Here is a 27,517-nt window from a genome sequence, read left to right on the forward strand (position 1 = left end):
CTTTCCTGGAGGCGTGGGTTCAAATCCCACCCCATGACAGCCAAGTGTTTGCTCTTACGCGTCACGGATTGGGATTCCAGCGGGGGTCTGTGTGAGGAGCGGCAAAGTTGCTCTGTTCTGCGCAAGTGCAGACTTGCAGATGTTGATAAGTGCCTCAATTTTATGCTTAACGCTTACCATGATGTCTAGTATCACCACGAAGCGCCAAAGCATACTGCCACATGAGAGTCAGGATGGCCGAGCGGTCTAAGGCGCTGCGTTCAGGTCGCAGTCTCCTCTGGAGGCGTGGGTTCGAATCCCACTTCTGACAGGCTAGCTTTTCCTTAAATATTAAGCAAGGCCATTTTTCTCAGGGCTCCCGAAGTCAACTTTGAAAGCAGTTTGAGGAACAAGAAACCCTCCATCAGAAAGGGGAAAAAAACACCACGCCAATCCCTTTTCTTCCTGCTTCATAGGCCACTGGTCTGGTTAAACCACGGGGTGTGAGTTTCATTCTCACTGGTGCCTAACTTCTAGGCTGATGCTCAAAAGGAACATTGGAACCCCGTTAGCCAGTAGAACATAATATGCTTGTTCTCGGGGAGAGAAGCTAATTAACCTTGCAGATAAGATTCCTTTGAATGGTCAATTGATGTTGCTGCAAGCTTTGGAAACCACTCAGGTTTCTTTTTCAGGGTTCTGATAGGATATATCTGAAGAAACATTTATACACATACTAGGCTGATGTCAAAATCCTGCTTCTAAACCAGCAACTTGAAGAAAGGTAGAAAAAGTCCTTCAAGCTTTCCTCCGTTCAACCTTTGAATGCGAAATACTCAATCAGATCGTGGAAGATCACCACCAGTAAGTGACAAACTGATCCAGTCTTTATACTTCATCCCAAGAATTGGACTCTTAATGTCACCATTTTTTCTTTGCGCTTTGCATTTTTTTTTCACACCTGCGTATTTGAGGATAGCTGCATGATCTTTCCTGGAGGCGTGGGTTCAAATCCCACCCCATGACAGCCAAGTGTTTGCTCTTACGCGTCACGGATTGGGATTCCAGCGGGGGTCTGTGTGAGGAGCGGCAAAGTTGCTCTGTTCTGCGCAAGTACAGACTTGCAGATGTTGACAAGTGCCTCAATTTTATGCTTAACGCTTACCATGATGTCTAGTATCACCACGAAGCGCCAAAGCATACTGCCACATGAGAGTCAGGATGGCCGAGCGGTCTAAGGCGCTGCGTTCAGGTCGCAGTCTCCTCTGGAGGCGTGGGTTCGAATCCCACTTCTGACAGGCTAGCTTTTCCTTAAATATTAAGCAAGGCCATTTTTCTCAGGGCTCGAAGTCCCCCCGAAGTCAACTTTGAAAGCAGTTTGAGGAACAAGAAACCCTCCATCAGAAAGGAGGCTAGCTTTTCCTTAAATATTAAGCAAGGCCATTTTTCTCAGGGCTCCCGAAGTCAACTTTGAAAGCAGTTTGAGGAACAAGAAACGCTCCATCAGAAAGGGGAAAAAAACACCACGCCAATCCCTTTTCTTCCTGCTTCATAGGCCACTGGTCTGGTTAAACCACGGGGTGTGAGTTTCATTCTCACTGGTGCCTAACTTCTAGGCTGATGCTCAAAAGGAACATTGGAACCCCGTTAGCCAGTAGAACATAATATGCTTGTTCTCGGGGAGAGAAGCTAATTAACCTTGCAGATAAGATTCCTTTGAATGGTCAATTGATGTTGCTGCAAGCTTTGGAAACCACTCAGGTTTCTTTTTCAGGGTTCTGATAGGATATATCTGAAGAAACATTTATACACATACTAGGCTGATGTCAAAATCCTGCTTCTAAACCAGCAACTTGAAGAAAGGTAGAAAAAGTCCTTCAAGCTTTCCTCCGTGTTTGCTCTTACGCATCATGGATTGGGATTCCAGCGGGGGTCTGTGTGAGGAGCGGCAAAGTTGCTCTGTTCTGCGCAAGTGCAGACTTGCAGATGTTGACAAGTGCCTCAATTTTATGCTTAACGCTTACCATGATGTCTAGTATCACCACGAAGCGCCAAAGCATACTGCCACATGAGAGTCAGGATGGCCGAGCGGTCTAAGGCGCTGCGTTCAGGTCGCAGTCTCCTCTGGAGGCGTGGGTTCGAATCCCACTTCTGACAGGCTAGCTTTTCCTTAAATATTAAGCAAGGCCATTTTTCTCAGGGCTCCCGAAGTCAACTTTGAAAGCAGTTTGAGGAACAAGAAACCCTCCATCAGAAAGGGGAAAAAAACACCACGCCAATCCCTTTTCTTCCTGCTTCATAGGCCACTGGTCTGGTTAAACCGCAGGGTGTGAGTTTCATTCTCACTGGTGCCTAACTTCTAGGCTGATGCTCAAAAGGAACATTGGAACCCCGTTAGCCAGTAGAACATAATATGCTTGTTCTCGGGGAGAGAAGCTAATTAACCTTGCAGATAAGATTCCTTTGAATGGTCAATTGATGTTGCTGCAAGCTTTGGAAACCACTCAGGTTTCTTTTTCAGGGTTCTGATAGGATATATCTGAAGAAACATTTATACACATACTAGGCTGATGTCAAAATCCTGCTTCTAAACCAGCAACTTGAAGAAAGGTAGAAAAAGTCCTTCAAGCTTTCCTCCGTTCAACCTTTGAATGCGAAATACTCAATCAGATCGTGGAAGATCACCACCAGTAAGTGACAAACTGATCCAGTCTTTATACTTCATCCCAAGAATTGGACTCTTAATGTCACCATTTTTTCTTTGCGCTTTGCATTTTTTTTTCACACCTGCGTATTTGAGGATAGCTGCATGATCTTTCCTGGAGGCGTGGGTTCAAATCCCACCCCATGACAGCCAAGTGTTTGCTCTTACGCGTCACGGATTGGGATTCCAGCGGGGGTCTGTGTGAGGAGCGGCAAAGTTGCTCTGTTCTGCGCAAGTGCAGACTTGCAGATGTTGATAAGTGCCTCAATTTTATGCTTAACGCTTACCATGATGTCTAGTATCACCACGAAGCGCCAAAGCATACTGCCACATGAGAGTCAGGATGGCCGAGCGGTCTAAGGCGCTGCGTTCAGGTCGCAGTCTCCTCTGGAGGCGTGGGTTCGAATCCCACTTCTGACAGGCTAGCTTTTCCTTAAATATTAAGCAAGGCCATTTTTCTCAGGGCTCCCGAAGTCAACTTTGAAAGCAGTTTGAGGAACAAGAAACCCTCCATCAGAAAGGGGAAAAAAACACCACGCCAATCCCTTTTCTTCCTGCTTCATAGGCCACTGGTCTGGTTAAACCACGGGGTGTGAGTTTCATTCTCACTGGTGCCTAACTTCTAGGCTGATGCTCAAAAGGAACATTGGAACCCCGTTAGCCAGTAGAACATAATATGCTTGTTCTCGGGGAGAGAAGCTAATTAACCTTGCAGATAAGATTCCTTTGAATGGTCAATTGATGTTGCTGCAAGCTTTGGAAACCACTCAGGTTTCTTTTTCAGGGTTCTGATAGGATATATCTGAAGAAACATTTATACACATACTAGGCTGATGTCAAAATCCTGCTTCTAAACCAGCAACTTGAAGAAAGGTAGAAAAAGTCCTTCAAGCTTTCCTCCGTTCAACCTTTGAATGCGAAATACTCAATCAGATCGTGGAAGATCACCACCAGTAAGTGACAAACTGATCCAGTCTTTATACTTCATCCCAAGAATTGGACTCTTAATGTCACCATTTTTTCTTTGCGCTTTGCATTTTTTTTTCACACCTGCGTATTTGAGGATAGCTGCATGATCTTTCCTGGAGGCGTGGGTTCAAATCCCACCCCATGACAGCCAAGTGTTTGCTCTTACGCGTCACGGATTGGGATTCCAGCGGGGGTCTGTGTGAGGAGCGGCAAAGTTGCTCTGTTCTGCGCAAGTACAGACTTGCAGATGTTGACAAGTGCCTCAATTTTATGCTTAACGCTTACCATGATGTCTAGTATCACCACGAAGCGCCAAAGCATACTGCCACATGAGAGTCAGGATGGCCGAGCGGTCTAAGGCGCTGCGTTCAGGTCGCAGTCTCCTCTGGAGGCGTGGGTTCGAATCCCACTTCTGACAGGCTAGCTTTTCCTTAAATATTAAGCAAGGCCATTTTTCTCAGGGCTCCCGAAGTCAACTTTGAAAGCAGTTTGAGGAACAAGAAACCCTCCATCAGAAAGGGGAAAAAAACACCACGCCAATCCCTTTTCTTCCTGCTTCATAGGCCACTGGTCTGGTTAAACCACAGGGTGTGAGTTTCATTCTCACTGGTGCCTAACTTCTAGGCTGATGCTCAAAAGGAACATTGGAACCCCGTTAGCCAGTAGAACATAATATGCTTGTTCTCGGGGAGAGAAGCTAATTAACCTTGCAGATAAGATTCCTTTGAATGGTCAATTGATGTTGCTGCAAGCTTTGGAAACCACTCAGGTTTCTTTTTCAGGGTTCTGATAGGATATATCTGAAGAAACATTTATACACATACTAGGCTGATGTCAAAATCCTGCTTCTAAACCAGCAACTTGAAGAAAGGTAGAAAAAGTCCTTCAAGCTTTCCTCCGTTCAACCTTTGAATGCGAAATACTCAATCAGATCGTGGAAGATCACCACCAGTAAGTGACAAACTGATCCAGTCTTTATACTTCATCCCAAGAATTGGACTCTTAATGTCACCATTTTTTCTTTGCGCTTTGCATTTTTTTTTCACACCTGCGTATTTGAGGATAGCTGCATGATCTTTCCTGGAGGCGTGGGTTCAAATCCCACCCCATGACAGCCAAGTGTTTGCTCTTACGCGTCACGGATTGGGATTCCAGCGGGGGTCTGTGTGAGGAGCGGCAAAGTTGCTCTGTTCTGCGCAAGTGCAGACTTGCAGATGTTGACAAGTGCCTCAATTTTATGCTTAACGCTTACCATGATGTCTAGTATCACCACGAAGCGCCAAAGCATACTGCCACATGAGAGTCAGGATGGCCGAGCGGTCTAAGGCGCTGCGTTCAGGTCGCAGTCTCCTCTGGAGGCGTGGGTTCGAATCCCACTTCTGACAGGCTAGCTTTTCCTTAAATATTAAGCAAGGCCATTTTTCTCAGGGCTCCCGAAGTCAACTTTGAAAGCAGTTTGAGGAACAAGAAACCCTCCATCAGAAAGGAGGCTAGCTTTTCCTTAAATATTAAGCAAGGCCATTTTTCTCAGGGCTCCCGAAGTCAACTTTGAAAGCAGTTTGAGGAACAAGAAACCCTCCATCAGAAAGGGGAAAAAAACACCACGCCAATCCCTTTTCTTCCTGCTTCATAGGCCACTGGTCTGGTTAAACCACAGGGTGTGAGTTTCATTCTCACTGGTGCCTAACTTCTAGGCTGATGCTCAAAAGGAACATTGGAACCCCGTTAGCCAGTAGAACATAATATGCTTGTTCTCGGGGAGAGAAGCTAATTAACCTTGCAGATAAGATTCCTTTGAATGGTCAATTGATGTTGCTGCAAGCTTTGGAAACCACTCAGGTTTCTTTTTCAGGGTTCTGATAGGATATATCTGAAGAAACATTTATACACATACTAGGCTGATGTCAAAATCCTGCTTCTAAACCAGCAACTTGAAGAAAGGTAGAAAAAGTCCTTCAAGCTTTCCTCCGTTCAACCTTTGAATGCGAAATACTCAATCAGATCGTGGAAGATCACCACCAGTAAGTGACAAACTGATCCAGTCTTTATACTTCATCCCAAGAATTGGACTCTTAATGTCACCATTTTTTCTTTGCGCTTTGCATTTTTTTTTCACACCTGCGTATTTGAGGATAGCTGCATGATCTTTCCTGGAGGCGTGGGTTCAAATCCCACCCCATGACAGCCAAGTGTTTGCTCTTACGCGTCACGGATTGGGATTCCAGCGGGGGTCTGTGTGAGGAGCGGCAAAGTTGCTCTGTTCTGCGCAAGTGCAGACTTGCAGATGTTGACAAGTGCCTCAATTTTATGCTTAACGCTTACCATGATGTCTAGTATCACCACGAAGCGCCAAAGCATACTGCCACATGAGAGTCAGGATGGCCGAGCGGTCTAAGGCGCTGCGTTCAGGTCGCAGTCTCCTCTGGAGGCGTGGGTTCGAATCCCACTTCTGACAGGCTAGCTTTTCCTTAAATATTAAGCAAGGCCATTTTTCTCAGGGCTCCCGAAGTCAACTTTGAAAGCAGTTTGAGGAACAAGAAACCCTCCATCAGAAAGGGGAAAAAAACACCACGCCAATCCCTTTTCTTCCTGCTTCATAGGCCACTGGTCTGGTTAAACCACAGGGTGTGAGTTTCATTCTCACTGGTGCCTAACTTCTAGGCTGATGCTCAAAAGGAACATTGGAACCCCGTTAGCCAGTAGAACATAATATGCTTGTTCTCGGGGAGAGAAGCTAATTAACCTTGCAGATAAGATTCCTTTGAATGGTCAATTGATGTTGCTGCAAGCTTTGGAAACCACTCAGGTTTCTTTTTCAGGGTTCTGATAGGATATATCTGAAGAAACATTTATACACATACTAGGCTGATGTCAAAATCCTGCTTCTAAACCAGCAACTTGAAGAAAGGTAGAAAAAGTCCTTCAAGCTTTCCTCCGTTCAACCTTTGAATGCGAAATACTCAATCAGATCGTGGAAGATCACCACCAGTAAGTGACAAACTGATCCAGTCTTTATACTTCATCCCAAGAATTGGACTCTTAATGTCACCATTTTTTCTTTGCGCTTTGCATTTTTTTTTCACACCTGCGTATTTGAGGATAGCTGCATGATCTTTCCTGGAGGCGTGGGTTCAAATCCCACCCCATGACAGCCAAGTGTTTGCTCTTACGCGTCACGGATTGGGATTCCAGCGGGGGTCTGTGTGAGGAGCGGCAAAGTTGCTCTGTTCTGCGCAAGTGCAGACTTGCAGATGTTGACAAGTGCCTCAATTTTATGCTTAACGCTTACCATGATGTCTAGTATCACCACGAAGCGCCAAAGCATACTGCCACATGAGAGTCAGGATGGCCGAGCGGTCTAAGGCGCTGCGTTCAGGTCGCAGTCTCCTCTGGAGGCGTGGGTTCGAATCCCACTTCTGACAGGCTAGCTTTTCCTTAAATATTAAGCAAGGCCATTTTTCTCAGGGCTCCCGAAGTCAACTTTGAAAGCAGTTTGAGGAACAAGAAACCCTCCATCAGAAAGGGGAAAAAAACACCACGCCAATCCCTTTTCTTCCTGCTTCATAGGCCACTGGTCTGGTTAAACCACGGGGTGTGAGTTTCATTCTCACTGGTGCCTAACTTCTAGGCTGATGCTCAAAAGGAACATTGGAACCCCGTTAGCCAGTAGAACATAATATGCTTGTTCTCGGGGAGAGAAGCTAATTAACCTTGCAGATAAGATTCCTTTGAATGGTCAATTGATGTTGCTGCAAGCTTTGGAAACCACTCAGGTTTCTTTTTCAGGGTTCTGATAGGATATATCTGAAGAAACATTTATACACATACTAGGCTGATGTCAAAATCCTGCTTCTAAACCAGCAACTTGAAGAAAGGTAGAAAAAGTCCTTCAAGCTTTCCTCCGTTCAACCTTTGAATGCGAAATACTCAATCAGATCGTGGAAGATCACCACCAGTAAGTGACAAACTGATCCAGTCTTTATACTTCATCCCAAGAATTGGACTCTTAATGTCACCATTTTTTCTTTGCGCTTTGCATTTTTTTTTCACACCTGCGTATTTGAGGATAGCTGCATGATCTTTCCTGGAGGCGTGGGTTCAAATCCCACCCCATGACAGCCAAGTGTTTGCTCTTACGCGTCACGGATTGGGATTCCAGCGGGGGTCTGTGTGAGGAGCGGCAAAGTTGCTCTGTTCTGCGCAAGTACAGACTTGCAGATGTTGACAAGTGCCTCAATTTTATGCTTAACGCTTACCATGATGTCTAGTATCACCACGAAGCGCCAAAGCATACTGCCACATGAGAGTCAGGATTCTGATGGAGGGCCGAGCAGTCTAAGGCGCTGCGTTCAGGTCGCAGTCTCCTCTGGAGGCGTGGGTTCGAATCCCACTTCTGACAGGCTAGCTTTTCCTTAAATATTAAGCAAGGCCATTTTTCTCAGGGCTCCCGAAGTCAACTTTGAAAGCAGTTTGAGGAACAAGAAACCCTCCATCAGAAAGGGGAAAAAAACACCACGCCAATCCCTTTTCTTCCTGCTTCATAGGCCACTGGTCTGGTTAAACCACAGGGTGTGAGTTTCATTCTCACTGGTGCCTAACTTCTAGGCTGATGCTCAAAAGGAACATTGGAACCCCGTTAGCCAGTAGAACATAATATGCTTGTTCTCGGGGAGAGAAGCTAATTAACCTTGCAGATAAGATTCCTTTGAATGGTCAATTGATGTTGCTGCAAGCTTTGGAAACCACTCAGGTTTCTTTTTCAGGGTTCTGATAGGATATATCTGAAGAAACATTTATACACATACTAGGCTGATGTCAAAATCCTGCTTCTAAACCAGCAACTTGAAGAAAGGTAGAAAAAGTCCTTCAAGCTTTCCTCCGTTCAACCTTTGAATGCGAAATACTCAATCAGATCGTGGAAGATCACCACCAGTAAGTGACAAACTGATCCAGTCTTTATACTTCATCCCAAGAATTGGACTCTTAATGTCACCATTTTTTCTTTGCGCTTTGCATTTTTTTTTTCACACCTGCGTATTTGAGGATAGCTGCATGATCTTTCCTGGAGGCGTGGGTTCAAATCCCACCCCATGACAGCCAAGTGTTTGCTCTTACGCGTCACGGATTGGGATTCCAGCGGGGGTCTGTGTGAGGAGCGGCAAAGTTGCTCTGTTCTGCGCAAGTGCAGACTTGCAGATGTTGACAAGTGCCTCAATTTTATGCTTAACGCTTACCATGATGTCTAGTATCACCACGAAGCGCCAAAGCATACTGCCACATGAGAGTCAGGATGGCCGAGCGGTCTAAGGCGCTGCGTTCAGGTCGCAGTCTCCTCTGGAGGCGTGGGTTTGAATCCCACTTCTGACAGGCTGGGTTTTCCTTAAATATTAAGCAAGGGCTCCCGAAGTCAACTTTGAAAGCAGTTTGAGGAACAAGAAACCCTCCATCAGAAAGGAGGCTAGCTTTTCCTTAAATATTAAGCAAGGCCATTTTTCTCAGGGCTCCCGAAGTCAACTTTGAAAGCAGTTTGAGGAACAAGAAACGCTCCATCAGAAAGGGGAAAAAAACACCACGCCAATCCCTTTTCTTCCTGCTTCATAGGCCACTGGTCTGGTTAAACCACGGGGTGTGAGTTTCATTCTCACTGGTGCCTAACTTCTAGGCTGATGCTCAAAAGGAACATTGGAACCCCGTTAGCCAGTAGAACATAATATGCTTGTTCTCGGGGAGAGAAGCTAATTAACCTTGCAGATAAGATTCCTTTGAATGGTCAATTGATGTTGCTGCAAGCTTTGGAAACCACTCAGGTTTCTTTTTCAGGGTTCTGATAGGATATATCTGAAGAAACATTTATACACATACTAGGCTGATGTCAAAATCCTGCTTCTAAACCAGCAACTTGAAGAAAGGTAGAAAAAGTCCTTCAAGCTTTCCTCCGTTCAACCTTTGAATGCGAAATACTCAATCAGATCGTGGAAGATCACCACCAGTAAGTGACAAACTGATCCAGTCTTTATACTTCATCCCAAGAATTGGACTCTTAATGTCACCATTTTTTCTTTGCGCTTTGCATTTTTTTTTCACACCTGCGTATTTGAGGAAAGCTGCATGATCTTTCCTGGAGGCGTGGGTTCAAATCCCACCCCATGACAGCCAAGTGTTTGCTCTTAGTGCGCAAGTGCAGACTTGCAGATGTTGACAAGTGCCTCAATTTTATGCTTAACGCTTACCATAATGTCTAGTATCACCACGAAGCGCCAAAGCATACTGCCACATGAGAGTCAGGATGTCCGAGCGGTCTAAGGCGCTGCGTTCAGGTCGCAGTCTCCTCTGGAGGCGTGGGTTCGAATCCCACTTCTGACAGGCTGGGTTTTCCTTAAATATTAAGCAAGGGCTCCCGAAGTCAACTTTGAAAGCAGTTTGAGGAACAAGAAACCCTCCATCAGAAAGGAGGCTAGCTTTTCCTTAAATATTAAGCAAGGCCATTTTTCTCAGGGCTCCCGAAGTCAACTTTGAAAGCAGTTTGAGGAACAAGAAACGCTCCATCAGAAAGGGGAAAAAAACACCACGCCAATCCCTTTTCTTCCTGCTTCATAGGCCACTGGTCTGGTTAAACCACGGGGTGTGAGTTTCATTCTCACTGGTGCCTAACTTCTAGGCTGATGCTCAAAAGGAACATTGGAACCCCGTTAGCCAGTAGAACATAATATGCTTGTTCTCGGGGAGAGAAGCTAATTAACCTTGCAGATAAGATTCCTTTGAATGGTCAATTGATGTTGCTGCAAGCTTTGGAAACCACTCAGGTTTCTTTTTCAGGGTTCTGATAGGATATATCTGAAGAAACATTTATACACATACTAGGCTGATGTCAAAATCCTGCTTCTAAACCAGCAACTTGAAGAAAGGTAGAAAAAGTCCTTCAAGCTTTCCTCCGTTCAACCTTTGAATGCGAAATACTCAATCAGATCGTGGAAGATCACCACCAGTAAGTGACAAACTGATCCAGTCTTTATACTTCATCCCAAGAATTGGACTCTTAATGTCACCATTTTTTCTTTGCGCTTTGCATTTTTTTTTCACACCTGCGTATTTGAGGAAAGCTGCATGATCTTTCCTGGAGGCGTGGGTTCAAATCCCACCCCATGACAGCCAAGTGTTTGCTCTTAGTGCGCAAGTGCAGACTTGCAGATGTTGACAAGTGCCTCAATTTTATGCTTAACGCTTACCATAATGTCTAGTATCACCACGAAGCGCCAAAGCATACTGCCACATGAGAGTCAGGATGTCCGAGCGGTCTAAGGCGCTGCGTTCAGGTCGCAGTCTCCTCTGGAGGCGTGGGTTCGAATCCCACTTCTGACAGGCTAGCTTTTCCTTAAATATTAAGCAAGGCCATTTTTCTCAGGGCTCCCGAAGTCAACTTTGAAAGCAGTTTGAGGAACAAGAAACCCTCCATCAGAAAGGAGGCTAGCTTTTCCTTAAATATTAAGCAAGGCCATTTTTCTCAGGGCTCCCGAAGTCAACTTTGAAAGCAGTTTGAGGAACAAGAAACCCTCCATCAGAAAGGGGAAAAAAACACCACGCCAATCCCTTTTCTTCCTGCTTCATAGGCCACTGGTCTGGTTAAACCACGGGGTGTGAGTTTCATTCTCACTGGTGCCTAACTTCTAGGCTGATGCTCAAAAGGAACATTGGAACCCCGTTAGCCAGTAGAACATAATATGCTTGTTCTCGGGGAGAGAAGCTAATTAACCTTGCAGATAAGATTCCTTTGAATGGTCAATTGATGTTGCTGCAAGCTTTGGAAACCACTCAGGTTTCTTTTTCAGGGTTCTGATAGGATATATCTGAAGAAACATTTATACACATACTAGGCTGATGTCAAAATCCTGCTTCTAAACCAGCAACTTGAAGAAAGGTAGAAAAAGTCCTTCAAGCTTTCCTCCGTTCAACCTTTGAATGCGAAATACTCAATCAGATCGTGGAAGATCACCACCAGTAAGTGACAAACTGATCCAGTCTTTATACTTCATCCCAAGAATTGGACTCTTAATGTCACCATTTTTTCTTTGCGCTTTGCATTTTTTTTTCACACCTGCGTATTTGAGGATAGCTGCATGATCTTTCCTGGAGGCGTGGGTTCAAATCCCACCCCATGACAGCCAAGTGTTTGCTCTTACGCGTCACGGATTGGGATTCCAGCGGGGGTCTGTGTGAGGAGCGGCAAAGTTGCTCTGTTCTGCGCAAGTGCAGACTTGCAGATGTTGACAAGTGCCTCAATTTTATGCTTAACGCTTACCATGATGTCTAGTATCACCACGAAGCGCCAAAGCATACTGCCACATGAGAGTCAGGATGGCCGAGCGGTCTAAGGCGCTGCGTTCAGGTCGCAGTCTCCTCTGGAGGCGTGGGTTCGAATCCCACTTCTGACAGGCTGGGTTTTCCTTAAATATTAAGCAAGGCCATTTTTCTCAGGGCTCCCGAAGTCAACTTTGAAAGCAGTTTGAGGAACAAGAAACCCTCCATCAGAAAGGAGGCTAGCTTTTCCTTAAATATTAAGCAAGGCCATTTTTCTCAGGGCTCCCGAAGTCAACTTTGAAAGCAGTTTGAGGAACAAGAAACGCTCCATCAGAAAGGGGAAAAAAACACCACGCCAATCCCTTTTCTTCCTGCTTCATAGGCCACTGGTCTGGTTAAACCACGGGGTGTGAGTTTCATTCTCACTGGTGCCTAACTTCTAGGCTGATGCTCAAAAGGAACATTGGAACCCCGTTAGCCAGTAGAACATAATATGCTTGTTCTCGGGGAGAGAAGCTAATTAACCTTGCAGATAAGATTCCTTTGAATGGTCAATTGATGTTGCTGCAAGCTTTGGAAACCACTCAGGTTTCTTTTTCAGGGTTCTGATAGGATATATCTGAAGAAACATTTATACACATACTAGGCTGATGTCAAAATCCTGCTTCTAAACCAGCAACTTGAAGAAAGGTAGAAAAAGTCCTTCAAGCTTTCCTCCGTGTTTGCTCTTACGCATCATGGATTGGGATTCCAGCGGGGGTCTGTTTGAGGAGCGGCAAAGTTGCTCTGTTCTGCGCAAGTGCAGACTTGCAGATGTTGACAAGTGCCCTCAGAAAGGGGAAAAAAACACCACGCCAATCCCTTTTCTTCCTGCTTCATAGGCCACTGGTCTGGTTAAACCACGGGGTGTGAGTTTCATTCTCACTGGTGCCTAACTTCTAGGCTGATGCTCAAAAGGAACATTGGAACCCCGTTAGCCAGTAGAACATAATATGCTTGTTCTCGGGGAGAGAAGCTAATTAACCTTGCAGATAAGATTCCTTTGAATGGTCAATTGATGTTGCTGCAAGCTTTGGAAACCACTCAGGTTTCTTTTTCAGGGTTCTGATAGGATATATCTGAAGAAACATTTATACACATACTAGGCTGATGTCAAAATCCTGCTTCTAAACCAGCAACTTGAAGAAAGGTAGAAAAAGTCCTTCAAGCTTTCCTCCGTTCAACCTTTGAATGCGAAATACTCAATCAGATCGTGGAAGATCACCACCAGTAAGTGACAAACTGATCCAGTCTTTATACTTCATCCCAAGAATTGGACTCTTAATGTCACCATTTTTTCTTTGCGCTTTGCATTTTTTTTTCACACCTGCGTATTTGAGGAAAGCTGCATGATCTTTCCTGGAGGCGTGGGTTCAAATCCCACCCCATGACAGCCAAGTGTTTGCTCTTAGTGCGCAAGTGCAGACTTGCAGATGTTGACAAGTGCCTCAATTTTATGCTTAACGCTTACCATAATGTCTAGTATCACCACGAAGCGCCAAAGCATACTGCCACATGAGAGTCAGGATGTCCGAGCGGTCTAAGGCGCTGCGTTCAGGTCGCAGTCTCCTCTGGAGGCGTGGGTTCGAATCCCACTTCTGACAGGCTAGCTTTTCCTTAAATATTAAGCAAGGCCATTTTTCTCAGGGCTCCCGAAGTCAACTTTGAAAGCAGTTTGAGGAACAAGAAACCCTCCATCAGAAAGGAGGCTAGCTTTTCCTTAAATATTAAGCAAGGCCATTTTTCTCAGGGCTCCCGAAGTCAACTTTGAAAGCAGTTTGAGGAACAAGAAACCCTCCATCAGAAAGGGGAAAAAAACACCACGCCAATCCCTTTTCTTCCTGCTTCATAGGCCACTGGTCTGGTTAAACCACGGGGTGTGAGTTTCATTCTCACTGGTGCCTAACTTCTAGGCTGATGCTCAAAAGGAACATTGGAACCCCGTTAGCCAGTAGAACATAATATGCTTGTTCTCGGGGAGAGAAGCTAATTAACCTTGCAGATAAGATTCCTTTGAATGGTCAATTGATGTTGCTGCAAGCTTTGGAAACCACTCAGGTTTCTTTTTCAGGGTTCTGATAGGATATATCTGAAGAAACATTTATACACATACTAGGCTGATGTCAAAATCCTGCTTCTAAACCAGCAACTTGAAGAAAGGTAGAAAAAGTCCTTCAAGCTTTCCTCCGTTCAACCTTTGAATGCGAAATACTCAATCAGATCGTGGAAGATCACCACCAGTAAGTGACAAACTGATCCAGTCTTTATACTTCATCCCAAGAATTGGACTCTTAATGTCACCATTTTTTCTTTGCGCTTTGCATTTTTTTTTCACACCTGCGTATTTGAGGATAGCTGCATGATCTTTCCTGGAGGCGTGGGTTCAAATCCCACCCCATGACAGCCAAGTGTTTGCTCTTACGCGTCACGGATTGGGATTCCAGCGGGGGTCTGTGTGAGGAGCGGCAAAGTTGCTCTGTTCTGCGCAAGTGCAGACTTGCAGATGTTGACAAGTGCCTCAATTTTATGCTTAACGCTTACCATGATGTCTAGTATCACCACGAAGCGCCAAAGCATACTGCCACATGAGAGTCAGGATGGCCGAGCGGTCTAAGGCGCTGCGTTCAGGTCGCAGTCTCCTCTGGAGGCGTGGGTTCGAATCCCACTTCTGACAGGCTGGGTTTTCCTTAAATATTAAGCAAGGCCATTTTTCTCAGGGCTCCCGAAGTCAACTTTGAAAGCAGTTTGAGGAACAAGAAACCCTCCATCAGAAAGGAGGCTAGCTTTTCCTTAAATATTAAGCAAGGCCATTTTTCTCAGGGCTCCCGAAGTCAACTTTGAAAGCAGTTTGAGGAACAAGAAACGCTCCATCAGAAAGGGGAAAAAAACACCACGCCAATCCCTTTTCTTCCTGCTTCATAGGCCACTGGTCTGGTTAAACCACGGGGTGTGAGTTTCATTCTCACTGGTGCCTAACTTCTAGGCTGATGCTCAAAAGGAACATTGGAACCCCGTTAGCCAGTAGAACATAATATGCTTGTTCTCGGGGAGAGAAGCTAATTAACCTTGCAGATAAGATTCCTTTGAATGGTCAATTGATGTTGCTGCAAGCTTTGGAAACCACTCAGGTTTCTTTTTCAGGGTTCTGATAGGATATATCTGAAGAAACATTTATACACATACTAGGCTGATGTCAAAATCCTGCTTCTAAACCAGCAACTTGAAGAAAGGTAGAAAAAGTCCTTCAAGCTTTCCTCCGTGTTTGCTCTTACGCATCATGGATTGGGATTCCAGCGGGGGTCTGTTTGAGGAGCGGCAAAGTTGCTCTGTTCTGCGCAAGTGCAGACTTGCAGATGTTGACAAGTGCCCTCAGAAAGGGGAAAAAAACACCACGCCAATCCCTTTTCTTCCTGCTTCATAGGCCACTGGTCTGGTTAAACCACGGGGTGTGAGTTTCATTCTCACTGGTGCCTAACTTCTAGGCTGATGCTCAAAAGGAACATTGGAACCCCGTTAGCCAGTAGAACATAATATGCTTGTTCTCGGGGAGAGAAGCTAATTAACCTTGCAGATAAGATTCCTTTGAATGGTCAATTGATGTTGCTGCAAGCTTTGGAAACCACTCAGGTTTCTTTTTCAGGGTTCTGATAGGATATATCTGAAGAAACATTTATACACATACTAGGCTGATGTCAAAATCCTGCTTCTAAACCAGCAACTTGAAGAAAGGTAGAAAAAGTCCTTCAAGCTTTCCTCCGTTCAACCTTTGAATGCGAAATACTCAATCAGATCGTGGAAGATCACCACCAGTAAGTGACAAACTGATCCAGTCTTTATACTTCATCCCAAGAATTGGACTCTTAATGTCACCATTTTTTCTTTGCGCTTTGCATTTTTTTTTCACACCTGCGTATTTGAGGAAAGCTGCATGATCTTTCCTGGAGGCGTGGGTTCAAATCCCACCCCATGACAGCCAAGTGTTTGCTCTTAGTGCGCAAGTGCAGACTTGCAGATGTTGACAAGTGCCTCAATTTTATGCTTAACGCTTACCATAATGTCTAGTATCACCACGAAGCGCCAAAGCATACTGCCACATGAGAGTCAGGATGTCCGAGCGGTCTAAGGCGCTGCGTTCAGGTCGCAGTCTCCTCTGGAGGCGTGGGTTCGAATCCCACTTCTGACAGGCTAGCTTTTCCTTAAATATTAAGCAAGGCCATTTTTCTCAGGGCTCCCGAAGTCAACTTTGAAAGCAGTTTGAGGAACAAGAAACCCTCCATCAGAAAGGAGGCTAGCTTTTCCTTAAATATTAAGCAAGGCCATTTTTCTCAGGGCTCCCGAAGTCAACTTTGAAAGCAGTTTGAGGAACAAGAAACCCTCCATCAGAAAGGGGAAAAAAACACCACGCCAATCCCTTTTCTTCCTGCTTCATAGGCCACTGGTCTGGTTAAACCACGGGGTGTGAGTTTCATTCTCACTGGTGCCTAACTTCTAGGCTGATGCTCAAAAGGAACATTGGAACCCCGTTAGCCAGTAGAACATAATATGCTTGTTCTCGGGGAGAGAAGCTAATTAACCTTGCAGATAAGATTCCTTTGAATGGTCAATTGATGTTGCTGCAAGCTTTGGAAACCACTCAGGTTTCTTTTTCAGGGTTCTGATAGGATATATCTGAAGAAACATTTATACACATACTAGGCTGATGTCAAAATCCTGCTTCTAAACCAGCAACTTGAAGAAAGGTAGAAAAAGTCCTTCAAGCTTTCCTCCGTTCAACCTTTGAATGCGAAATACTCAATCAGATCGTGGAAGATCACCACCAGTAAGTGACAAACTGATCCAGTCTTTATACTTCATCCCAAGAATTGGACTCTTAATGTCACCATTTTTTCTTTGCGCTTTGCATTTTTTTTTTCACACCTGCGTATTTGAGGATAGCTGCATGATCTTTCCTGGAGGCGTGGGTTCAAATCCCACCCCATGACAGCCAAGTGTTTGCTCTTACGCGTCACGGATTGGGATTCCAGCGGGGGTCTGTGTGAGGAGCGGCAAAGTTGCTCTGTTCTGCGCAAGTACAGACTTGCAGATGTTGACAAGTGCCTCAATTTTATGCTTAACGCTTACCATGATGTCTAGTATCACCACGAAGCGCCAAAGCATACTGCCACATGAGAGTCAGGATGGCCGAGCGGTCTAAGGCGCTGCGTTCAGGTCGCAGTCTCCTCTGGAGGCGTGGGTTCGAATCCCACTTCTGACAGGCTGGGTTTTCCTTAAATATTAAGCAAGGCCATTTTTCTCAGGGCTCCCGAAGTCAACTTTGAAAGCAGTTTGAGGAACAAGAAACGCTCCATCAGAAAGGGGAAAAAAACACCACGCCAATCCCTTTTCTTCCTGCTTCATAGGCCACTGGTCTGGTTAAACCACGGGGTGTGAGTTTCATTCTCACTGGTGCCTAACTTCTAGGCTGATGCTCAAAAGGAACATTGGAACCCCGTTAGCCAGTAGAACATAATATGCTTGTTCTCGGGGAGAGAAGCTAATTAACCTTGCAGATAAGATTCCTTTGAATGGTCAATTGATGTTGCTGCAAGCTTTGGAAACCACTCAGGTTTCTTTTTCAGGGTTCTGATAGGATATATCTGAAGAAACATTTATACACATACTAGGCTGATGTCAAAATCCTGCTTCTAAACCAGCAACTTGAAGAAAGGTAGAAAAAGTCCTTCAAGCTTTCCTCCGTTCAACCTTTGAATGCGAAATACTCAATCAGATCGTGGAAGATCACCACCAGTAAGTGACAAACTGATCCAGTCTTTATACTTCATCCCAAGAATTGGACTCTTAATGTCACCATTTTTTCTTTGCGCTTTGCATTTTTTTTTCACACCTGCGTATTTGAGGAAAGCTGCATGATCTTTCCTGGAGGCGTGGGTTCAAATCCCACCCCATGACAGCCAAGTGTTTGCTCTTAGTGCGCAAGTGCAGACTTGCAGATGTTGACAAGTGCCTCAATTTTATGCTTAACGCTTACCATAATGTCTAGTATCACCACGAAGCGCCAAAGCATACTGCCACATGAGAGTCAGGATGTCCGAGCGGTCTAAGGCGCTGCGTTCAGGTCGCAGTCTCCTCTGGAGGCGTGGGTTCGAATCCCACTTCTGACAGGCTAGCTCCCGAAGTCAACTTTGAAAGCAGTTTGAGGAACAAGAAACCCTCCATCAGAAAGGGGAAAAAAACACCACGCCAATCCTTTTTCTTCCTGCTTCATAGGCCTCTGGTCTGGTTAAACCACAGGGTGTGAGTTTCATTCTCACTGGTGCCTAACTTCTAGGCTGATGATCAAAAGGAACATTGGAACCCCGTTAGCCAGTAGAACATAATATGCTTGTTCTCGGGGAGAGAAGCTAATTAACCTTGCAGATAAGATTCCTTTGAATGGTCAATTGATGTTGCTGCAAGCTTTGGAAACCACTCAGGTTTCTTTTTCAGGGTTCTGATAGGATATATCTGAAGAAACATTTATACACATACTAGGCTGATGTCAAAATCCTGCTTCTAAACCAGCAACTTGAAGAAAGGTAGAAAAAGTCCTTCAAGCTTTCCTCCGTTCAACCTTTGAATGCGAAATACTCAATCAGATCGTGGAAGATCACCACCAGTAAGTGACAAACTGATCCAGTCTTTATACTTCATCCCAAGAATTGGACTCTTGATGTCACCATTTTTTCTTTGCGCTTTGCATTTTTTTTTCACACCTGCGTATTTGAGGATAGCTGCATGATCTTTCCTGGAGGCGTGGGTTCAAATCCCACCCCATGACAGCCAAGTGTTTGCTCTTACGCGTCACGGATTGGGATTCCAGCGGGGGTCTGTGTGAGGAGCGGCAAAGTTGCTCTGTTCTGCGCAAGTGCAGACTTGCAGATGTTGACAAGTGCCTCAATTTTATGCTTAACGCTTACCATGATGTCTAGTATCACCACGAAGCGCCAAAGCATACTGCCACATGAGAGTCAGGATGGCCGAAGTCAACTTTGAAAGCAGTTTGAGGAACAAGAAACCCTCCATCAGAAAGGAGGCTAGCTTTTCCTTAAATATTAAGCAAGGCCATTTTTCTCAGGGCTCCCGAAGACAACTTTGAAAGCAGTTTGAGGAACAAGAAACCCTCCATCAGAAAGGGGAAAAAAAACACCACGCCAATCCCTTTTCTTCCTGCTTCATAGGCCACTGGTCTGGTTAAACCACGGGGTGTGAGTTTCATTCTCACTGGTGCCTAACTTCTAGGCTGATGCTCAAAAGGAACATTGGAACCCCGTTAGCCAGTAGAACATAATATGCTTGTTCTCGGGGAGAGAAGCTAATTAACCTTGCAGATAAGATTCCTTTGAATGGTCAATTGATGTTGCTGCAAGCTTTGGAAACCACTCAGGTTTCTTTTTCAGGGTTCTGATAGGATATATCTGAAGAAACATTTATACACATACTAGGCTGATGTCAAAATCCTGCTTCTAAACCAGCAACTTGAAGAAAGGTAGAAAAAGTCCTTCAAGCTTTCCTCCGTTCAACCTTTGAATGCGAAATACTCAATCAGATCGTGGAAGATCACCACCAGTAAGTGACAAACTGATCCAGTCTTTATACTTCATCCCAAGAATTGGACTCTTAATGTCACCATTTTTTCTTTGCGCTTTGCATTTTTTTTTTCACACCTGCGTATTTGAGGATAGCTGCATGATCTTTCCTGGAGGCGTGGGTTCAAATCCCACCCCATGACAGCCAAGTGTTTGCTCTTACGCGTCACGGATTGGGATTCCAGCGGGGGTCTGTGTGAGGAGCGGCAAAGTTGCTCTGTTCTGCGCAAGTACAGACTTGCAGATGTTGACAAGTGCCTCAATTTTATGCTTAACGCTTACCATGATGTCTAGTATCACCACGAAGCGCCAAAGCATACTGCCACATGAGAGTCAGGATGGCCGAGCGGTCTAAGGCGCTGCGTTCAGGTCGCAGTCTCCTCTGGAGGCGTGGGTTCGAATCCCACTTCTGACAGGCTGGGTTTTCCTTAAATATTAAGCAAGGCCATTTTTCTCAGGGCTCCCGAAGTCAACTTTGAAAGCAGTTTGAGGAACAAGAAACGCTCCATCAGAAAGGGGAAAAAAACACCACGCCAATCCCTTTTCTTCCTGCTTCATAGGCCACTGGTCTGGTTAAACCACGGGGTGTGAGTTTCATTCTCACTGGTGCCTAACTTCTAGGCTGATGCTCAAAAGGAACATTGGAACCCCGTTAGCCAGTAGAACATAATATGCTTGTTCTCGGGGAGAGAAGCTAATTAACCTTGCAGATAAGATTCCTTTGAATGGTCAATTGATGTTGCTGCAAGCTTTGGAAACCACTCAGGTTTCTTTTTCAGGGTTCTGATAGGATATATCTGAAGAAACATTTATACACATACTAGGCTGATGTCAAAATCCTGCTTCTAAACCAGCAACTTGAAGAAAGGTAGAAAAAGTCCTTCAAGCTTTCCTCCGTTCAACCTTTGAATGCGAAATACTCAATCAGATCGTGGAAGATCACCACCAGTAAGTGACAAACTGATCCAGTCTTTATACTTCATCCCAAGAATTGGACTCTTAATGTCACCATTTTTTCTTTGCGCTTTGCATTTTTTTTTCACACCTGCGTATTTGAGGAAAGCTGCATGATCTTTCCTGGAGGCGTGGGTTCAAATCCCACCCCATGACAGCCAAGTGTTTGCTCTTAGTGCGCAAGTGCAGACTTGCAGATGTTGACAAGTGCCTCAATTTTATGCTTAACGCTTACCATAATGTCTAGTATCACCACGAAGCGCCAAAGCATACTGCCACATGAGAGTCAGGATGTCCGAGCGGTCTAAGGCGCTGCGTTCAGGTCGCAGTCTCCTCTGGAGGCGTGGGTTCGAATCCCACTTCTGACAGGCTAGCTCCCGAAGTCAACTTTGAAAGCAGTTTGAGGAACAAGAAACCCTCCATCAGAAAGGGGAAAAAAACACCACGCCAATCCTTTTTCTTCCTGCTTCATAGGCCTCTGGTCTGGTTAAACCACAGGGTGTGAGTTTCATTCTCACTGGTGCCTAACTTCTAGGCTGATGATCAAAAGGAACATTGGAACCCCGTTAGCCAGTAGAACATAATATGCTTGTTCTCGGGGAGAGAAGCTAATTAACCTTGCAGATAAGATTCCTTTGAATGGTCAATTGATGTTGCTGCAAGCTTTGGAAACCACTCAGGTTTCTTTTTCAGGGTTCTGATAGGATATATCTGAAGAAACATTTATACACATACTAGGCTGATGTCAAAATCCTGCTTCTAAACCAGCAACTTGAAGAAAGGTAGAAAAAGTCCTTCAAGCTTTCCTCCGTTCAACCTTTGAATGCGAAATACTCAATCAGATCGTGGAAGATCACCACCAGTAAGTGACAAACTGATCCAGTCTTTATACTTCATCCCAAGAATTGGACTCTTGATGTCACCATTTTTTCTTTGCGCTTTGCATTTTTTTTTCACACCTGCGTATTTGAGGATAGCTGCATGATCTTTCCTGGAGGCGTGGGTTCAAATCCCACCCCATGACAGCCAAGTGTTTGCTCTTACGCGTCACGGATTGGGATTCCAGCGGGGGTCTGTGTGAGGAGCGGCAAAGTTGCTCTGTTCTGCGCAAGTGCAGACTTGCAGATGTTGACAAGTGCCTCAATTTTATGCTTAACGCTTACCATGATGTCTAGTATCACCACGAAGCGCCAAAGCATACTGCCACATGAGAGTCAGGATGGCCGAAGTCAACTTTGAAAGCAGTTTGAGGAACAAGAAACCCTCCATCAGAAAGGAGGCTAGCTTTTCCTTAAATATTAAGCAAGGCCATTTTTCTCAGGGCTCCCGAAGACAACTTTGAAAGCAGTTTGAGGAACAAGAAACCCTCCATCAGAAAGGGGAAAAAAAACACCACGCCAATCCCTTTTCTTCCTGCTTCATAGGCCACTGGTCTGGTTAAACCACGGGGTGTGAGTTTCATTCTCACTGGTGCCTAACTTCTAGGCTGATGCTCAAAAGGAACATTGGAACCCCGTTAGCCAGTAGAACATAATATGCTTGTTCTCGGGGAGAGAAGCTAATTAACCTTGCAGATAAGATTCCTTTGAATGGTCAATTGATGTTGCTGCAAGCTTTGGAAACCACTCAGGTTTCTTTTTCAGGGTTCTGATAGGATATATCTGAAGAAACATTTATACACATACTAGGCTGATGTCAAAATCCTGCTTCTAAACCAGCAACTTGAAGAAAGGTAGAAAAAGTCCTTCAAGCTTTCCTCCGTTCAACCTTTGAATGCGAAATACTCAATCAGATCGTGGAAGATCACCACCAGTAAGTGACAAACTGATCCAGTCTTTATACTTCATCCCAAGAATTGGACTCTTAATGTCACCATTTTTTCTTTGCGCTTTGCATTTTTTTTTCACACCTGCGTATTTGAGGATAGCTGCATGATCTTTCCTGGAGGCGTGGGTTCAAATCCCACCCCATGACAGCCAAGTGTTTGCTCTTACGCGTCACGGATTGGGATTCCAGCGGGGGTCTGTGTGAGGAGCGGCAAAGTTGCTCTGTTCTGCGCAAGTGCAGACTTGCAGATGTTGACAAGTGCCTCAATTTTATGCTTAACGCTTACCATGATGTCTAGTATCACCACGAAGCGCCAAAGCATACTGCCACATGAGAGTCAGGATGGCCGAGCGGTCTAAGGCGCTGCGTTCAGGTCGCAGTCTCCTCTGGAGGCGTGGGTTCGAATCCCACTTCTGACAGGCTAGCTTTTCCTTAAATATTAAGCAAGGCCATTTTTCTCAGGGCTCCCGAAGTCAACTTTGAAAGCAGTTTGAGGAACAAGAAACCCTCCATCAGAAAGGAGGCTAGCTTTTCCTTAAATATTAAGCAAGGCCATTTTTCTCAGGGCTCCCGAAGTCAACTTTGAAAGCAGTTTGAAGAACAAGAAACCCTCCATCAGAAAGGGGAAAAAAACACCACGCCAATCCCTTTTCTTCCTGCTTCATAGGCCACTGGTCTGGTTAAACCACGGGGTGTGAGTTTCATTCTCACTGGTGCCTAACTTCTAGGCTGATGCTCAAAAGGAACATTGGAACCCGTTAGCCAGTAGAACATAATATGCTTGTTCTCGGGGAGAGAAGCTAATTAACCTTGCAGATAAGATTCCTTTGAATGGTCAATTGATGTTGCTGCAAGCTTTGGAAACCACTCAGGTTTCTTTTTCAGGGTTCTGATAGGATATATCTGAAGAAACATTTATACACATACTAGGCTGATGTCAAAATCCTGCTTCTAAACCAGCAACTTGAAGAAAGGTAGAAAAAGTCCTTCAAGCTTTCCTCCGTTCAACCTTTGAATGCGAAATACTCAATCAGATCGTGGAAGATCACCACCAGTAAGTGACAAACTGATCCAGTCTTTATACTTCATCCCAAGAATTGGACTCTTAATGTCACCATTTTTTCTTTGCGCTTTGCATTTTTTTTTCACACCTGCGTATTTGAGGATAGCTGCATGATCTTTCCTGGAGGCGTGGGTTCAAATCCCACCCCATGACAGCCAAGTGTTTGCTCTTACGCGTCACGGATTGGGATTCCAGCGGGGGTCTGTGTGAGGAGCGGCAAAGTTGCTCTGTTCTGCGCAAGTACAGACTTGCAGATGTTGACAAGTGCCTCAATTTTATGCTTAACGCTTACCATGATGTCTAGTATCACCACGAAGCGCCAAAGCATACTGCCACATGAGAGTCAGGATTCTGATGGAGGGCCGAGCGGTCTAAGGCGCTGCGTTTAGGTCGCAGTCTCCTCTGGAGGCGTGGGTTCGAATCCCACTTCTGACAGGCTAGCTTTTCCTTAAATATTAAGCAAGGCCATTTTTCTCAGGGCTCCCGAAGTCAACTTTGAAAGCAGTTTGAGGAACAAGAAACCCTCCATCAGAAAGGGGAAAAAAACACCACGCCAATCCCTTTTCTTCCTGCTTCATAGGCCACTGGTCTGGTTAAACCACGGGGTGTGAGTTTCATTCTCACTGGTGCCTAACTTCTAGGCTGATGCTCAAAAGGAACATTGGAACCCCGTTAGCCAGTAGAACATAATATGCTTGTTCTCGGGGAGAGAAGCTAATTAACCTTGCAGATAAGATTCCTTTGAATGGTCAATTGATGTTGCTGCAAGCTTTGGAAACCACTCAGGTTTCTTTTTCAGGGTTCTGATAGGATATATCTGAAGAAACATTTATACACATACTAGGCTGATGTCAAAATCCTGCTTCTAAACCAGCAACTTGAAGAAAGGTAGAAAAAGTCCTTCAAGCTTTCCTCCGTTCAACCTTTGAATGCGAAATACTCAATCAGATCGTGGAAGATCACCACCAGTAAGTGACAAACTGATCCAGTCTTTATACTTCATCCCAAGAATTGGACTCTTAATGTCACCATTTTTTCTTTGCGCTTTGCATTTTTTTTTCACACCTGCGTATTTGAGGATAGCTGCATGATCTTTCCTGGAGGCGTGGGTTCAAATCCCACCCCATGACAGCCAAGTGTTTGCTCTTACGCGTCACGGATTGGGATTCCAGCGGGGGTCTGTGTGAGGAGCGGCAAAGTTGCTCTGTTCTGCGCAAGTACAGACTTGCAGACGTTGACAAGTGCCTCAATTTTATGCTTAACGCTTACCATGATGTCTAGTATCACCACGAAGCGCCAAAGCATACTGCCACATGAGAGTCAGGATTCTGATGGAGGGCCGAGCGGTCTAAGGCGCTGCGTTCAGGTCGCAGTCTCCTCTGGAGGCGTGGGTTCGAATCCCACTTCTGACAGGCTAGCTTTTCCTTAAATATTAAGCAAGGCCATTTTTCTCAGGGCTCCCGAAGTCAACTTTGAAAGCAGTTTGAGGAACAAGAAACCCTCCATCAGAAAGGGGAAAAAAACACCACGCCAATCCCTTTTCTTCCTGCTTCATAGGCCACTGGTCTGGTTAAACCACGGGGTGTGAGTTTCATTCTCACTGGTGCCTAACTTCTAGGCTGATGCTCAAAAGGAACATTGGAACCCCGTTAGCCAGTAGAACATAATATGCTTGTTCTCGGGGAGAGAAGCTAATTAACCTTGCAGATAAGATTCCTTTGAATGGTCAATTGATGTTGCTGCAAGCTTTGGAAACCACTCAGGTTTCTTTTTCAGGGTTCTGATAGGATATATCTGAAGAAACATTTATACACATACTAGGCTGATGTCAAAATCCTGCTTCTAAACCAGCAACTTGAAGAAAGGTAGAAAAAGTCCTTCAAGCTTTCCTCCGTTCAACCTTTGAATGCGAAATACTCAATCAGATCGTGGAAGATCACCACCAGTAAGTGACAAACTGATCCAGTCTTTATACTTCATCCCAAGAATTGGACTCTTAATGTCACAATTTTTTCTTTGCGCTTTGCATTTTTTTTTCACACCTGCGTATTTGAGGATAGCTGCATGATCTTTCCTGGAGGCGTGGGTTCAAATCCCACCCCATGACAGCCAAGTGTTTGCTCTTACGCGTCACGGATTGGGATTCCAGCGGGGGTCTGTGTGAGGAGCGGCAAAGTTGCTCTGTTCTGCGCAAGTGCAGACTTGCAGATGTTGATAAGTGCCTCAATTTTATGCTTAACGCTTACCATGATGTCTAGTATCACCAAGAAGCGCCAAAGCATACTGCCACATGAGAGTCAGGATGGCCGAGCGGTCTAAGGCGCTGCGTTCAGGTCGCAGTCTCCTCTGGAGGCGTGGGTTTGAATCCCACTTCTGACAGGCTAGCTTTTCCTTAAATATTAAGCAAGGCCATTTTTCTCAGGGCTCCCGAAGTCAACTTTGAAAGCAGTTTGAGGAACAAGAAACCCTCCATCAGAAAGGAGGCTAGCTTTTCCTTAAATATTAAGCAAGGCCATTTTTCTCAGGGCTCCCGAAGTCAACTTTGAAAGCAGTTTGAGGAACAAGAAACCCTCCATCAGAAAGGGGAAAAAAACACCACGCCAATCCCTTTTCTTCCTGCTTCATAGGCCACTGGTCTGGTTAAACCACGGATGAGTTTCACTCTCACTGGTGCCTAACTTCTAGGCTGATGCTCAAAAGGAACATTGGAACCCCGTTAGCCAGTAGAACATAATATGCTTGTTCTCGGGGAGAGAAGCTAATTAACCTTGCAGATAAGATTCCTTTGAATGGTCAATTGATGTTGCTGCAAGCTTTGGAAACCACTCAGGTTTCTTTTTCAGGGTTCTGATAGGATATATCTGAAGAAACATTTATACACATACTAGGCTGATGTCAAAATCCTGCTTCTAAACCAGCAACTTGAAGAAAGGTAGAAAAAGTCCTTCAAGCTTTCCTCCGTTCAACCTTTGAATGCGAAATACTCAATCAGATCGTGGAAGATCACCACCAGTAAGTGACAAACTGATCCAGTCTTTATACTTCATCCCAAGAATTGGACTCTTAATGTCACAATTTTTTCTTTGCGCTTTGCATTTTTTTTTCACACCTGCGTATTTGAGGATAGCTGCATGATCTTTCCTGGAGGCGTGGGTTCAAATCCCACCCCATGACAGCCAAGTGTTTGCTCTTACGCGTCACGGATTGGGATTCCAGCGGGGGTCTGTGTGAGGAGCGGCAAAGTTGCTCTGTTCTGCGCAAGTGCAGACTTGCAGATGTTGACAAGTGCCTCAATTTTATGCTTAACGCTTACCATGATGTCTAGTATCACCACGAAGCGCCAAAGCATACTGCCACATGTGAGTCAGGATGGCCGAGCGGTCTAAGGCGCTGCGTTCAGGTCGCAGTCTCCTCTGGAGGCGTGGGTTCGAATCCCACTTCTGACAGGCTAGCTTTTCCTTAAATATTAAGCAAGGCCATTTTTCTCGAAGTCCCCCCGAAGTCAACTTTGAAAGCAGTTTGAGGAACAAGAAACCCTCCATCAGAAAGAAGGCTAGCTTTTCCTTAAATATTAAGCAAGGCCATTTTTCTCAGGGCTCCCGAAGTCAACTTTGAAAGCAGTTTGAAGAACAAGAAACCCTCCATCAGAAAGGGGAAAAAAACACCACGCCAATCCCTTTTCTTCCTGCTTCATAGGCCACTGGTCTGGTTAAACCACGGGGTGTGAGTTTCATTCTCACTGGTGCCTAACTTCTAGGCTGATGCTCAAAAGGAACATTGGAACCCGTTAGCCAGTAGAACATAATATGCTTGTTCTCGGGGAGAGAAGCTAATTAACCTTGCAGATAAGATTCCTTTGAATGGTCAATTGATGTTGCTGCAAGCTTTGGAAACCACTCAGGTTTCTTTTTCAGGGTTCTGATAGGATATATCTGAAGAAACATTTATACACATACTAGGCTGATGTCAAAATCCTGCTTCTAAACCAGCAACTTGAAGAAAGGTAGAAAAAGTCCTTCAAGCTTTCCTCCGTTCAACCTTTGAATGCGAAATACTCAATCA

General features: G+C 45.0%; 22 non-coding genes across 22 annotated transcripts; all 22 read left to right on the forward strand.

Annotated features, from left to right (window-relative positions):
- The first annotated feature begins 227 nt into the window (after positions 1-227).
- Positions 228-310, forward strand: TRNAL-CAG (transfer RNA leucine (anticodon CAG)). The gene has a single exon. It is a non-coding gene; the product is annotated as a tRNA-Leu (tRNA).
- Positions 311-1,194: 884 nt separating this feature from the next.
- Positions 1,195-1,277, forward strand: TRNAL-CAG (transfer RNA leucine (anticodon CAG)). Its single transcript has one exon. It is a non-coding gene; the product is annotated as a tRNA-Leu (tRNA).
- Positions 1,278-2,053: 776 nt separating this feature from the next.
- TRNAL-CAG (transfer RNA leucine (anticodon CAG)) lies at positions 2,054-2,136 on the forward strand. The gene has a single exon. It is a non-coding gene; the product is annotated as a tRNA-Leu (tRNA).
- An 884-nt stretch (positions 2,137-3,020) lies between these two features.
- Positions 3,021-3,103, forward strand: TRNAL-CAG (transfer RNA leucine (anticodon CAG)). Its single transcript has one exon. It is a non-coding gene; the product is annotated as a tRNA-Leu (tRNA).
- An 884-nt stretch (positions 3,104-3,987) lies between these two features.
- TRNAL-CAG (transfer RNA leucine (anticodon CAG)) lies at positions 3,988-4,070 on the forward strand. Its single transcript has one exon. It is a non-coding gene; the product is annotated as a tRNA-Leu (tRNA).
- An 884-nt stretch (positions 4,071-4,954) lies between these two features.
- TRNAL-CAG (transfer RNA leucine (anticodon CAG)) lies at positions 4,955-5,037 on the forward strand. The gene has a single exon. It is a non-coding gene; the product is annotated as a tRNA-Leu (tRNA).
- Positions 5,038-6,024: 987 nt separating this feature from the next.
- Positions 6,025-6,107, forward strand: TRNAL-CAG (transfer RNA leucine (anticodon CAG)). The gene has a single exon. It is a non-coding gene; the product is annotated as a tRNA-Leu (tRNA).
- Positions 6,108-6,991: 884 nt separating this feature from the next.
- TRNAL-CAG (transfer RNA leucine (anticodon CAG)) lies at positions 6,992-7,074 on the forward strand. Its single transcript has one exon. It is a non-coding gene; the product is annotated as a tRNA-Leu (tRNA).
- Positions 7,075-8,936: 1,862 nt separating this feature from the next.
- On the forward strand, positions 8,937-9,019 carry TRNAL-CAG (transfer RNA leucine (anticodon CAG)). Its single transcript has one exon. It is a non-coding gene; the product is annotated as a tRNA-Leu (tRNA).
- Positions 9,020-9,932: 913 nt separating this feature from the next.
- On the forward strand, positions 9,933-10,015 carry TRNAL-CAG (transfer RNA leucine (anticodon CAG)). Its single transcript has one exon. It is a non-coding gene; the product is annotated as a tRNA-Leu (tRNA).
- A 913-nt stretch (positions 10,016-10,928) lies between these two features.
- TRNAL-CAG (transfer RNA leucine (anticodon CAG)) lies at positions 10,929-11,011 on the forward strand. Its single transcript has one exon. It is a non-coding gene; the product is annotated as a tRNA-Leu (tRNA).
- A 987-nt stretch (positions 11,012-11,998) lies between these two features.
- TRNAL-CAG (transfer RNA leucine (anticodon CAG)) lies at positions 11,999-12,081 on the forward strand. The gene has a single exon. It is a non-coding gene; the product is annotated as a tRNA-Leu (tRNA).
- A 1,426-nt stretch (positions 12,082-13,507) lies between these two features.
- Positions 13,508-13,590, forward strand: TRNAL-CAG (transfer RNA leucine (anticodon CAG)). The gene has a single exon. It is a non-coding gene; the product is annotated as a tRNA-Leu (tRNA).
- A 987-nt stretch (positions 13,591-14,577) lies between these two features.
- On the forward strand, positions 14,578-14,660 carry TRNAL-CAG (transfer RNA leucine (anticodon CAG)). Its single transcript has one exon. It is a non-coding gene; the product is annotated as a tRNA-Leu (tRNA).
- A 1,426-nt stretch (positions 14,661-16,086) lies between these two features.
- TRNAL-CAG (transfer RNA leucine (anticodon CAG)) lies at positions 16,087-16,169 on the forward strand. The gene has a single exon. It is a non-coding gene; the product is annotated as a tRNA-Leu (tRNA).
- Positions 16,170-17,157: 988 nt separating this feature from the next.
- Positions 17,158-17,240, forward strand: TRNAL-CAG (transfer RNA leucine (anticodon CAG)). Its single transcript has one exon. It is a non-coding gene; the product is annotated as a tRNA-Leu (tRNA).
- Positions 17,241-18,064: 824 nt separating this feature from the next.
- TRNAL-CAG (transfer RNA leucine (anticodon CAG)) lies at positions 18,065-18,147 on the forward strand. Its single transcript has one exon. It is a non-coding gene; the product is annotated as a tRNA-Leu (tRNA).
- A 1,796-nt stretch (positions 18,148-19,943) lies between these two features.
- TRNAL-CAG (transfer RNA leucine (anticodon CAG)) lies at positions 19,944-20,026 on the forward strand. The gene has a single exon. It is a non-coding gene; the product is annotated as a tRNA-Leu (tRNA).
- An 824-nt stretch (positions 20,027-20,850) lies between these two features.
- Positions 20,851-20,933, forward strand: TRNAL-CAG (transfer RNA leucine (anticodon CAG)). The gene has a single exon. It is a non-coding gene; the product is annotated as a tRNA-Leu (tRNA).
- Positions 20,934-22,728: 1,795 nt separating this feature from the next.
- Positions 22,729-22,811, forward strand: TRNAL-CAG (transfer RNA leucine (anticodon CAG)). The gene has a single exon. It is a non-coding gene; the product is annotated as a tRNA-Leu (tRNA).
- A 2,940-nt stretch (positions 22,812-25,751) lies between these two features.
- On the forward strand, positions 25,752-25,834 carry TRNAL-CAG (transfer RNA leucine (anticodon CAG)). The gene has a single exon. It is a non-coding gene; the product is annotated as a tRNA-Leu (tRNA).
- A 984-nt stretch (positions 25,835-26,818) lies between these two features.
- TRNAL-CAG (transfer RNA leucine (anticodon CAG)) lies at positions 26,819-26,901 on the forward strand. Its single transcript has one exon. It is a non-coding gene; the product is annotated as a tRNA-Leu (tRNA).
- Positions 26,902-27,517: the final 616 nt, after the last annotated feature.

Source organism: Eleutherodactylus coqui, chromosome 7, assembly GCF_035609145.1.
Source record: "Eleutherodactylus coqui strain aEleCoq1 chromosome 7, aEleCoq1.hap1, whole genome shotgun sequence".
NCBI lineage: Eukaryota > Metazoa > Chordata > Amphibia > Anura > Eleutherodactylidae > Eleutherodactylus > Eleutherodactylus coqui.